The sequence below is a fragment of the Zingiber officinale genome, chromosome 6A (assembly GCF_018446385.1).
Source record: "Zingiber officinale cultivar Zhangliang chromosome 6A, Zo_v1.1, whole genome shotgun sequence".
Lineage (NCBI taxonomy): Eukaryota > Viridiplantae > Streptophyta > Magnoliopsida > Zingiberales > Zingiberaceae > Zingiber > Zingiber officinale.
Window position 1 is genome coordinate 14,467,395 of NC_055997.1, and position 10,800 is coordinate 14,478,194.

Genomic DNA, 10,800 nt, shown 5'->3' on the forward strand with positions numbered 1-10,800 from the left:
AATGGATTGCCTAGGTTAATTATTCTATATTTTAGGAGTGACCATTCGGATCGGAATTTATTGGACGGGCTTGGGTTGACGGGTTGAACCTAATTTCGACTTAATTAATATTTCAGGTTAAATTATTTATTCTAAATTTGATCCGTTTATTTATATTTAATCCGAATTCAATCTTAAATGATCTACAACTAGAATCGAATCTGAACCCGACTTAAAGTGATCTATTTATAAAAATATATTTATCTTAACCCAAACTTAACTCGAATCTAATCCAAAAAAATCTATTTTACTAAAATATATTTATTTTAATCTAAACTCAATCAAAATATGATCTGATCGAAAAATATTTATAAATAAATTTACGGATTGTAATCGGATAATTTTAAGTTAGACCCAAACTCGATTTATTTATTAATCATGTCAATTAGATCAATCTAAATCCGTCTTGAACTCAATAAAATCTGATCCTAATCTGATTTTTTTTATTCAGTTGGGATAGTATTTCCATGTCGGATCCGAATTGTCATCCCTAGTATATTTTGATCAAATTAAATCTATTTTTTAAAAAATAAAAATAAAAATAAAAAGTGTTGAACTGAGCCGAAGATGGCGTCGGGATGTTGACTTACTTGGACTCTCACCAGATGTCTGGTCAACCTTGACCCATCTGGATTTCTCTTGTCTGGCTTCACTCACCAGGACTTTCCTAATTGCCTAACTTCACTCACTAGGTCTTTCACCTGGCTTCACTCACCAGGATTTTTCTCCTGCCTAGCTTCACTCACTAGGACTTCCCAATTGCCTAGCTTCACTCACTAGGTCTTTCACCTGGCTTCACTCACCAGGATTTTCCTCCTGCCTAACATCCCAGTTAGGACTTCCCAGTCAAGTATCCGGTCATCCTTGACCTACTTGACTCTTCTTCAATCAACCTTGCATTGTCAAACATCGAAATCCAAACCAAGACTCAAGCTTGGTCAACCAGGTCAACCTTGACCTGAGGAATGTTGCACCAACAATCTCCCCCTTTTTGATGTTTGACAATACCAACACTATCACTTACAATACCACATGTAAGTTAGGCTAATCCCATAGCCTAAACCTTCTTCATGCCAGTAGGTAATAAATACATAAGTTAAGTCCTTCATTCTCCCCCTAAGAGAGCAAACTCCCTCTAGGTAATAAACGCCTAACTTACTCCCTTTCATTCTCCCCCTATTGGCACACATCAAACCATGCCCCATTTTTGGGCACACATCAACAAATTCACTTATTGAAAACTCTCCCCTGAAGAGTTGTTCATCGTTGTTCACAACTTCACTCGTTGTGATCAACACGATAATGAAGGTCCCATACCCTTCATTTATCTTTAACCCTACATTCTCCCCTAATGTAGGCAAATGCCCATCCTTGAGCATTATCCACTTGAAACCACTTGAACAATGAGGATATCCACTCCCCATTAAAGTTCAACCGCTCAACCTTGAGCATATTCTTAACGGAAGGTCAACCACCTTCCAAGGTTCATGAAAAATAATTTTTATGTCTTTAAAGAGTCCCTCCCCCTAAAGACATGGTGGTAACTTCTGTCATTGCACCAACAATGACTTGGAATCCCTAAAACTTTAGGAAACCCAATTTTTTAGAAGTCTTGAGGTTCAAATATTCAAAATTTGAAACAAACCTCAACCTAAACTTCAACTTAGCCTTCCTTAACCAATCCATCCTTGTTTTCAACATGAAAACACTCTTTTTATGTATACAAATGTATTTTGAGGGGTTAGGAATGGTTACATTGACTAAAATAGGTTTAGAGTGCTGAAATCAAGCCTTCCCAGCCAAAATCAGCATCCTGGATCGATTGGAGCTGGGTTCCAATCGATTCAACCTATTTGAATCGATCCACTGATCGATTCAGGATGTGTGGATCGATCGGCTGATCGATCCAGTGAGCTTCTGCTCACGAGAATTGCCCTCTGAATCGATCCACGGATCGATTCAGGCACTCCAATCGATCCATGGATCGATTGGAGCTCTGATAGTTGCTGAAATTCTAAATCAGCCAACTTCAGAAATCCCTAGAGAATTCTACAAAAATCCAAAAATCATGAAATTTCGTGTAGACATTACTTAGGGTATACTTTATCATGGAAAAATAGTTTTCTATAAAAATACATCATATTTTCAAAGATTGACACAAACTTGAGAACTTGCAAAAACTTTAGTGTTTTCTTCAAGTTTGTGTCTAACTATTCAATGGTGATTACTATCAAAAGATAGCCTTCACCAAGGTTTTCCAAAATTGTTTTTAAAAACATTTTCAAAACCAATATCCCATCATGTTCCTTGGGCTTAATGCACATGACTTGTACATTAGCTTTCCCAATGATGGGAAAACACATAACTATGTGTTTTGATGAACTTAAAACTCAAAGAATGTACTAAAACAACATCTTGAGTTTTGTTCATCTTCCTAACATCTCACTTGTATCTAATGTGCACTAAAACACATATAAGTCACCTTATGGTCCTTGTGAGATGTAAGATTTTGGTTTTGCCCTATTCTAGGGATCATGCATAACTATCTAGGCATTTTAGAGATATTAGACATCCACCTAGGATGTCACTTGTTAATAAGTGTTGTTAAATGCCATTTGTCCTTAATTACAAGGAATTTAAACTTAATGCATGATTATGTTATGACATACATCAAAAGGAAATAATTTTCAAAAGAAAATATCCTATAACTACATGATGTATGAATGTCATGACATGGTATTTTTGGATTTTTCATAATAAAACATGAATGAAAAAATAGACATGATGTCATGGCATATGATGGGCAAACAATCATGGCAAAATTTAGCATAAATAAAATATACCTAAATTACCTATCTAAGTATCCTTAACCACTCACACTCTTTCACTATCAAAATATACAACTTGGCTAACTCAAAATATACAACTTGTTTTAACTTAAAACGTTAAACCTAGATTGCCCTAAATGCTTCAAAGAAATGCCAAAACCTAAATTTACATTTCTATTTCTCTTGATTTGTTTATGCCACTTAAAAATTAAGCATATCCTCAAATGTTGGCATATTCCATTTTTCCTTAAGAGTAATCACATAAATCAAGGCCCGGATTGCCTTAAATTTCTAGGAGAATACCAAAATCCCAACTTGGTATTTCTCTAGGTTTTCCTAACAATGCCATTTAAAATAAGATCAAACTTCTCAAATTGTGGCACATTTTACTCTTTTCAAGAGTAAATAATAATTCCATTTCATTTTCAAAGGTTAACAAAAACCTTGAAAATGCTCCTTGAGTGTCAATTTCCTCAAAGTTGGGTTAACTACCCTTCTAATCGGAGTTGACACTCTCTAACCCATCTATGGGGTAGAGAAGATGCTCCTAGGAACCCAACACCTATTGGTGCTCCTTGGATGCTCTAGGTACTCACTAGGGATAACTTCCCTAGATACCTTCCTAATGACCTTGTTGGGCTTCTTAGAAGCCTTGGTCACATTTTCTAGGTCAACTCTAGGGATAGCCTCCCTTGTGACCTTGTTAGTGACTTTCTTAGACTTCTTAGAAGTCTTAGTCACATTTTTCGCAAAAATACTCTTAGGGATAACTTCCCTAGTATTCTTGGCTTGACCACTGGACCTAAGGTTTGTTCCATAACTATATGGAACTCTATGGTACGAGGGCACATCCTTCTTAGCCTTTGGTTTGTATCCCAACCCTCTATGGCCATTGGATGACTTTGATTTTCCTAGCTCTAGGTATTTCTCATTTTGCCCTTGTAGGATATTTTCCATCCTCTTTAGGGTCTTTTCCATTTTATTAAGTCTTGACCTCAAGACTTGATTTTTTATCATTAAATCTTTAGGTTTTGGTCCATGAGCATTTTTGTTCTTGGGCATGTATCTATTATCCTTAGTGTTCCCGCCCAAGTGTCTATCTACCTTCCTAACCTTAGGTTGGGTAGTCTTGGCATGTAGGGCCACATGCTTTTCCTTAATGCCCTCATGCTTTCTATTCTTATGGTAAATTGCATTAAAATGATAAAAATTAGAACTATCATGCTTTTTACCATAACGTAAAGGGGTAGGCTCAATAAATGTTACCTTCTTCTTTACCTTGGAGGCTCCCCCTTGACTAGTGCCTCCTTGAGCCTTGACCATCTTCTTCCCCTTGGGGCATTGACTTCGGTAATGCCCTTTTTGTTGACACAAGAAGCACACAATGTGCTCCTTGCTCTTCTTTGTCCCGGGGGTGGTCTCCTTGGGCTTCTCCTTGCCCTTTTGTGTCACTTGACCCTTCTTCTTGGGCAAGTTGGGACACTTGCTCTTGTAGTGCCCACTTTCCCTACACTCAAAATATATTATATGATTTTTATTTTTAATTGAAACATTTTTACCTTCTTGTGTAGGGATGACACTTGCTCCTCCATTTGATATTTCTTGAATTTTGGAGGTGGCACCATCTTCTTCTTCTTCACTTGACCCGGATGTGGAGGCTTCTTCTTGCTCCGGGTTCATTGATCTACACTCCCCCTCAATCCTAGAGGTGGAGGCTTCATCATCTTGTACATTGAACAAGGAGTATGCTCCCTCCTTGTTCTCTTCATTGCACTCCCTCGAAGATGAAGCTTCTTCTTGGACTTCTTCTTCGGAGGTTGAGCATCTCTCAACCTCGGAGTCCTCCTCTTGGTCTTGCTCCAAGGAGTTACCCTCTCTGGATTCTTCTTGCTCTTGTACAGTGGAGGGGATCTCTTCATGAAGCTTGGCCAATTTACTCCATAATTCCTTTGCATCTTCAAATTCTCCAATTTTGCAAAGGATGGTGCTTGGCAATAAATTGACCAAAAGCTTGGTCACTTTGTCATTGGCCTCGCACCTTTGAACTTGCTCTTGGCTCCACTTGCTCCTCTTGAGAACTTTGCCCTTTGAGTTTGTTGGAGTCTTGAAGCCTTCCATAAGAGCAAACCATTGCTCTATCTCCATCATAAGAAAATTTTCGATTCTTGATTTCCAAGAATCGAAGCTCGTGGAAGTGTATGGTGGAGCCACCCTTGTGTCGAATCCGAGCCCATCTCGGAATTCCATTGTAGAAGTTGAGCTTTTGAATTTCTTTGACTTTGACAATTTTGCTTCAACTTCTTCACCCTCTAGCTCTTCTTGTTATGCTTGACCCTTCCGGCAATGATTCCGGTAAAGAGCGGCCTCGCTCTGATACTACTTGTTAGGACCGAAAAGTAGCTAGAGGGGGGGGTGAATAGCTCTTCGCGTGCTCGTTGCTCGGCGTTGCTTGTTTCTTCAAAGTGATGCGCAGCGGAAATACAAAGAAACAAATACAAACACGCTAACACTTGAATTTTACTTGGTATCCACCTCTAAGGGAGTTGACTAATCCAAGGATCCACACAACGCACGCACCCTCCACTAATGAAACTCTCCTTTATGGTAACTACCAAGGGCGGAGAAGCCCTACAAGACTCAATACAAGAAGAAGAAAGGGTAGTAAAGAAATACAAGCTTACAAGCTTACAATGAGTGCACAAACCCTAACCCTAGTTTCTTCTTCTTGCTTTGATCCGCCTCTTGACTTGGAAGAGCCTCCAAGAACCTTCAAGAACTGGCGGTGAGGAGCTTAGAGAGTGCTGGGGAGGAGCTGTGATGAATCTGGAATCAATCGGTGAAGTTCTCCTGAAGAAATCGCACGCCAACAGCTATAAACGACGCCAACGATCGAATCCCAATCGATTGGATTGCTCCCAATCGATCGGGGAGGCTTTGGATCGATCCACGGATCGATCCAGAGCGCCTCTGTGCTCTGAAAAAATGCCTGGATCGATCCACGGATCGATCCAGCGCTTATCGCGCGAAGCAGCAACGTCCCAATCGATCCACGATCGATTGGGACCTCTGGATCGATCCACGGATCGATCCACCGATCGATCCAGAGGGGTTCTGTTCATGGGGACTCACCGGATCGATCCACGGATCGATCCAAACCTGCTGGATCAATCCATGAATCAATCCAAACCTGCTGGATCAATCGGCTGATCAATCCAGATCTTGGTTTTTGCCCAAAACCAAGCCTAAAGCCCCCTAAACCAACATCTAGTCAACCATGACTTGTTGGTACATAAGACCTAGCATCCGGTCACCCTTGACCAGCTATGACTCTCTCACCAAGTGTCTGGTCAATCCCTTTGGCCCACTTGGACTTTTCTCTTCTTGCCAAGTATCCGGTCACTCCCTAAGACCTACTTGGACTTTTCTTCCTCGTGCCAAGTATCCGGTCAATCCCTTTGACCTACTTGGACTCTCACCAGATGTCTGGTCAACCTTGACCCATCTGGATTTCTCTTGCCTGGCTTCACTCACCAGGACTTTCCCAATTGCCTAGCTTCACTCACTAGGTCTTTCACCTGGCTTCACTCACCAGGATTTTTCTCCTGCCTAGCTTCACTCACTAGGACTTCCCAATTGCCTAGCTTCACTCACTAGGTCTTTCACCTGGCTTCACTCACCAGGATTTTCCTCCTGCCTAACATCCCAGTTAGGACTTCCCAGTCAAGTATCCGGTCATCCTTGACCTACTTGACTCTTCTTCAATCAACCTTGCATTGTCAAACATCGAAATCCAAACCAAGAATCAAGCTTGGTCAACCAGGTCAACCTTGACCTGAGCAATGTTGCACCAACAGGGGACTCTAGGTGAAAATCCAGGTGGTCGCGGATCAGGTGAAAATTTGGACGAGCCGTGGAGCCGACGTTCAGCATGAAGACCTGAAGTCTCGGATGCTGAGCAAAAGTCCAGACGGTCTGGAGGATCTATCTGGAAAAAAGGTACACTCTCCTAAGAGGAGTAGATGAGGGTGCGTTCCCCTGAGGAGGGAACAGTAGGCGTCGGTTCGACCTAGAGTTTCAACAAAACTCAAAGTCAAAATCGGGCAGTTAGAGGCTCTCAAATTCATGTTTTACATATATTTTATACTACCTGAACTAACTTTATTTTACAGGAAAATAAGTTGTTGAAAAAGTCGGTTCGAGCGCTCGGATCACCCGGAGTTGGTTTGAGCGCTCGGATCTGGTCTGGGCGCCCGAAATGCCAAAGCTTATCTCATCACCAGGTTGGAGCACGCTGATTGGACGGGCTGACATCACGGTCTAGGCTTCCTAAAGGGATCCAAGTGCTCGGAGCAGCCTATATAAGCAGTATTCCACCAAAAGACAACTATATAACTCTGATTTGTGATTGCTTTCTTGCGCGTTGCTCCAAAGACGTTCCTGCGACTCCACGACGCGACTCCAAAGACCAAGTGACGCTACTCCGATGACCGAGCAATATAACTCCGACGATAGAGTGACGCGACTCCAACAACTGAAAGCACAGCCTTCCAAATCCCCAGAAGTTGATGGTATACTTTTAATTACTGTACTTAAATTATAAATCTATTGTATTCGTCTTTGTAAAGATTTGTCGAACTGATAGTGAATTGCCCAATGAAAGCGGTCAATCGTAGACCTTGGAGTAGGAGTCGTCACAGACTTTAAACCAAGTAAAAACAAACTGTGTTTGTTGTGTTTATTTTTCCTTCTGTCTTTCTTTCCGCTGCATTATCTATGATTGTGTTTTTCGAAATGAATTAGCCACGAGCGCTATTCACCCCCCCCTCTAGCGCAATGATCCTACAGAGAGAAGAAAACGTCAGCAATCGGACTAGGGACGGATCCCTGGCGCAAGCACTCCGATGCTTAAGTCAGACAAATGGTCGAGGGGAAATGAAATGCAATGAACAGTAGAAACAAATAGTGGGCTTTGAGTGCGCAATGTTGCGTACTTATGTCTTTAGGAGAAAACCCTTTATATAATGTTACTTTTCCTCTATGCACGAATATTAATGTATTTTCAAAAAATGATCCATCATTCTAACATTATGACATTTTTCCTGAAATAGACCCACCACTTCTGTATTTTGTAGGGTAGAAGTTTCCATCGTAAATATTGCACAGATCGACCATTAATATTGGGTTGATAGACCATTAATATACTTTGATGCTAGGCCGACTGAGTTCCCTTTATTGTCTGATCGAACCTCATTTGCTGACAACGTCGGGGTTGGCTAAGGAATAATGACTCTCTCAAGGACTCGGCCTTCGCTCTGCTCCTCCCTCGTTCGTCGACTGGGTGGGGTCGGCTAACTAAGGGATAATAACCCTTTCGAGTACACGGCCTTCGCTCGGCCTCTCCGCTCGGCCAAGGAGTTCGGTCGAGCCGTACACCTAGCATATCCAATTAGATCCAGAGGTTCAATCGACTAGACTACTCGGCCGAGACATGTGCCCATATTAGATCCAAGTGTTGACTTCTCATTGACTTTGACCACTACATCAATCGACTTTCTTGACTTCGATCTCAATTTCGGAGGCCCTACCTTATTCGTCGTATCATTTATTATTCCTTTACACCCAAAGAAATTGCAAACAAAATAAATTGGGTTAGGCATTACTCATTAGATTCATCACAGAAAGAAAGATCTCAAAGATACGTGATTTCCACAAAGGCATTCATCCCACATGATTGCTTAAAGAGATGGATCTCCATTCACTCATTTGAATACCTAAAGCCGACTCGTGCAACTCTTAAACACTACTTTTTTTTCTACATCTAAGCGAGGCAGTGAGCTACTCCTTGAAAGCTTTCGGTCGATGAACAATGAACAAATGAGAATAACTTCACAATTTAGCATGATCATATCTTAAATAAGAAGGCTATGATCATCCTCTATGTGACTCAGCCTTTTGTAGAATATTAATAAGTCACGAAAACACATAATTAGCATGTGTTTTGTGAGACTAATTATCCCATTTCAACCTAATTGTGCCCTAAACCAAGTTAAGTGGCTTTAATCAAGGGGATTAAGTTGTGAGAACAAATAGAGTTTTAGAAGTTTCAGCTTCGATACATCTCCTCTATATATTTTTAAGAATTGTTCTTTCTTTCTTTAAGATACAGCGCCTAATTCTTACCGATCGTCTCCGGCAAAGAGCATATATTTGTTGAGAAAGTGATCAGCGCCGGCGGCAATGCCGACGACCGACGCCAGTGGCAAGATAAAGACGGTGGTGGTGCTCGTCCAGGAGAACCGCTCCTTCGACCACATGCTCGGGTGGATGGAGACTGTTAATCCGGAAATCGACGGCGTCTCCGGCGACAGGCTGTTTTTCAAGCCGATCTCCACCGTTGGTCTTGTACTTCGGCGACGGATCGGAGTACGTCGACCCCGACCCCGGCCACTCCATCCAGGCCATCTACGAGCAGGTCTACGGCGTCCCCTTCGTCGACGCCACCTCCACCCCCATCACCCCGCCGGGCGTGGCGGCGCCGCCGATGAGTGGGTTCGTTCAGGAGGCGGAGAGGGAGCGGGCGGGGATGTCGGACACGGTAATGAACGGGTTCCGCCCCTCGTCCGTACCGGTGTACGAGTCGCTGGTGCGGGAGTTCGCGGTGTGCGACCAGTGGTTCGCGTCGGTGCCGGCGTCGACGCAACCGAACCGGGCGTTCGTGCACTCGGCGACGTCGAACGGGCTAACCAGCAACGACAACAAACGGCTCGTTGCGGGGCTTACTCAGCGGGCCATCTTCGACAACCTCCACAACGCCGGCTTCTCCTTCGGCATCTACTACCAGTTCCCGCCGTCGACGCTCTTCTACCTGTGCTTCCTCTGTTTCTATCCCTATTTAACCAAGAAACGATTCAGTTAGGTGCTCGAAATTATGAATATTTAGTACACAATCCTTACTAACCGCCAAACTTTGGGTGCTAAATAGAAAATATAACAATATTAGTAGTAAAATGAAAATTAGTGTTTTCTATAGAGCCCCTCAAATGTACTAGAATTAGATTATGGACAGGAACTTGAGGCGGCTGAAACACCTGGGCAACTTCCACCAATTCGATCTCACGTTCAAGGATCACTGCAAGACGAGCCCCCAGTGGGATGAGATCCTCTTCGTCATCACCTACGACGAGCACGGCGGCTTCTTCGACCACGTACCTACCCCCGTCGTCGGCGTCCCCAGCCCCGACGGCGTCGTCGGCCCCGCCCCCTTCTACTTCAACTTTGATCGATTGGGCGTCCGCGTTCCGGCCATCTTCGTATCGCCTTGGATTGAAGCTGGAACCGGTATGATCTTTCGATTCTTGCGGCTTCCCTTTGGGCTTTAATATCCATGATCTTTAATTAGACCTTTGGCGATTTTCATGGCAATGATTCACGAGCCATCGGGGCCGCAGGCGACGTCCCAATCCGAGCACTCCCCCATCCCGGCGACGGTGAAGAAGATCTTCAACTTGAAGGAGTTCCTGACGCAGAGAAATGCATGGGCAGGAACGTTTGAAGCCGTGCTCACACGCACGACGCCGAGCTAGAATGGATTGCCTAGGTTAATTATTCTATATTTTAGGAGTGACCATTCGGATCGGAATTTATTGGACGGGCTTGGGTTGACGGGTTGAACCTAATTTCGACTTAATTAATATTTCAGGTTAAATTATTTATTCTAAATTTGATCCGTTTATTTATATTTAATCCGAATTCAATCTTAAATGATCTACAACTAGAATCGAATCTGAACCCGACTTAAAGTGATCTATTTATAAAAATATATTTATCTTAACCCAAACTTAACTCGAATCTAATCCAAAAAAATCTATTTTACTAAAATATATTTATTTTAATCTAAACTCAATCAAAATATGATCTGATCGAAAAATATTTA

General features: G+C 42.4%; 1 pseudogene; it reads left to right on the plus strand.

The window, feature by feature from the left end:
- Positions 1-9,104: 9,104 nt before the first annotated feature.
- LOC121994631 lies at positions 9,105-10,450 on the plus strand (annotated as a pseudogene).
- Positions 10,451-10,800: the final 350 nt, after the last annotated feature.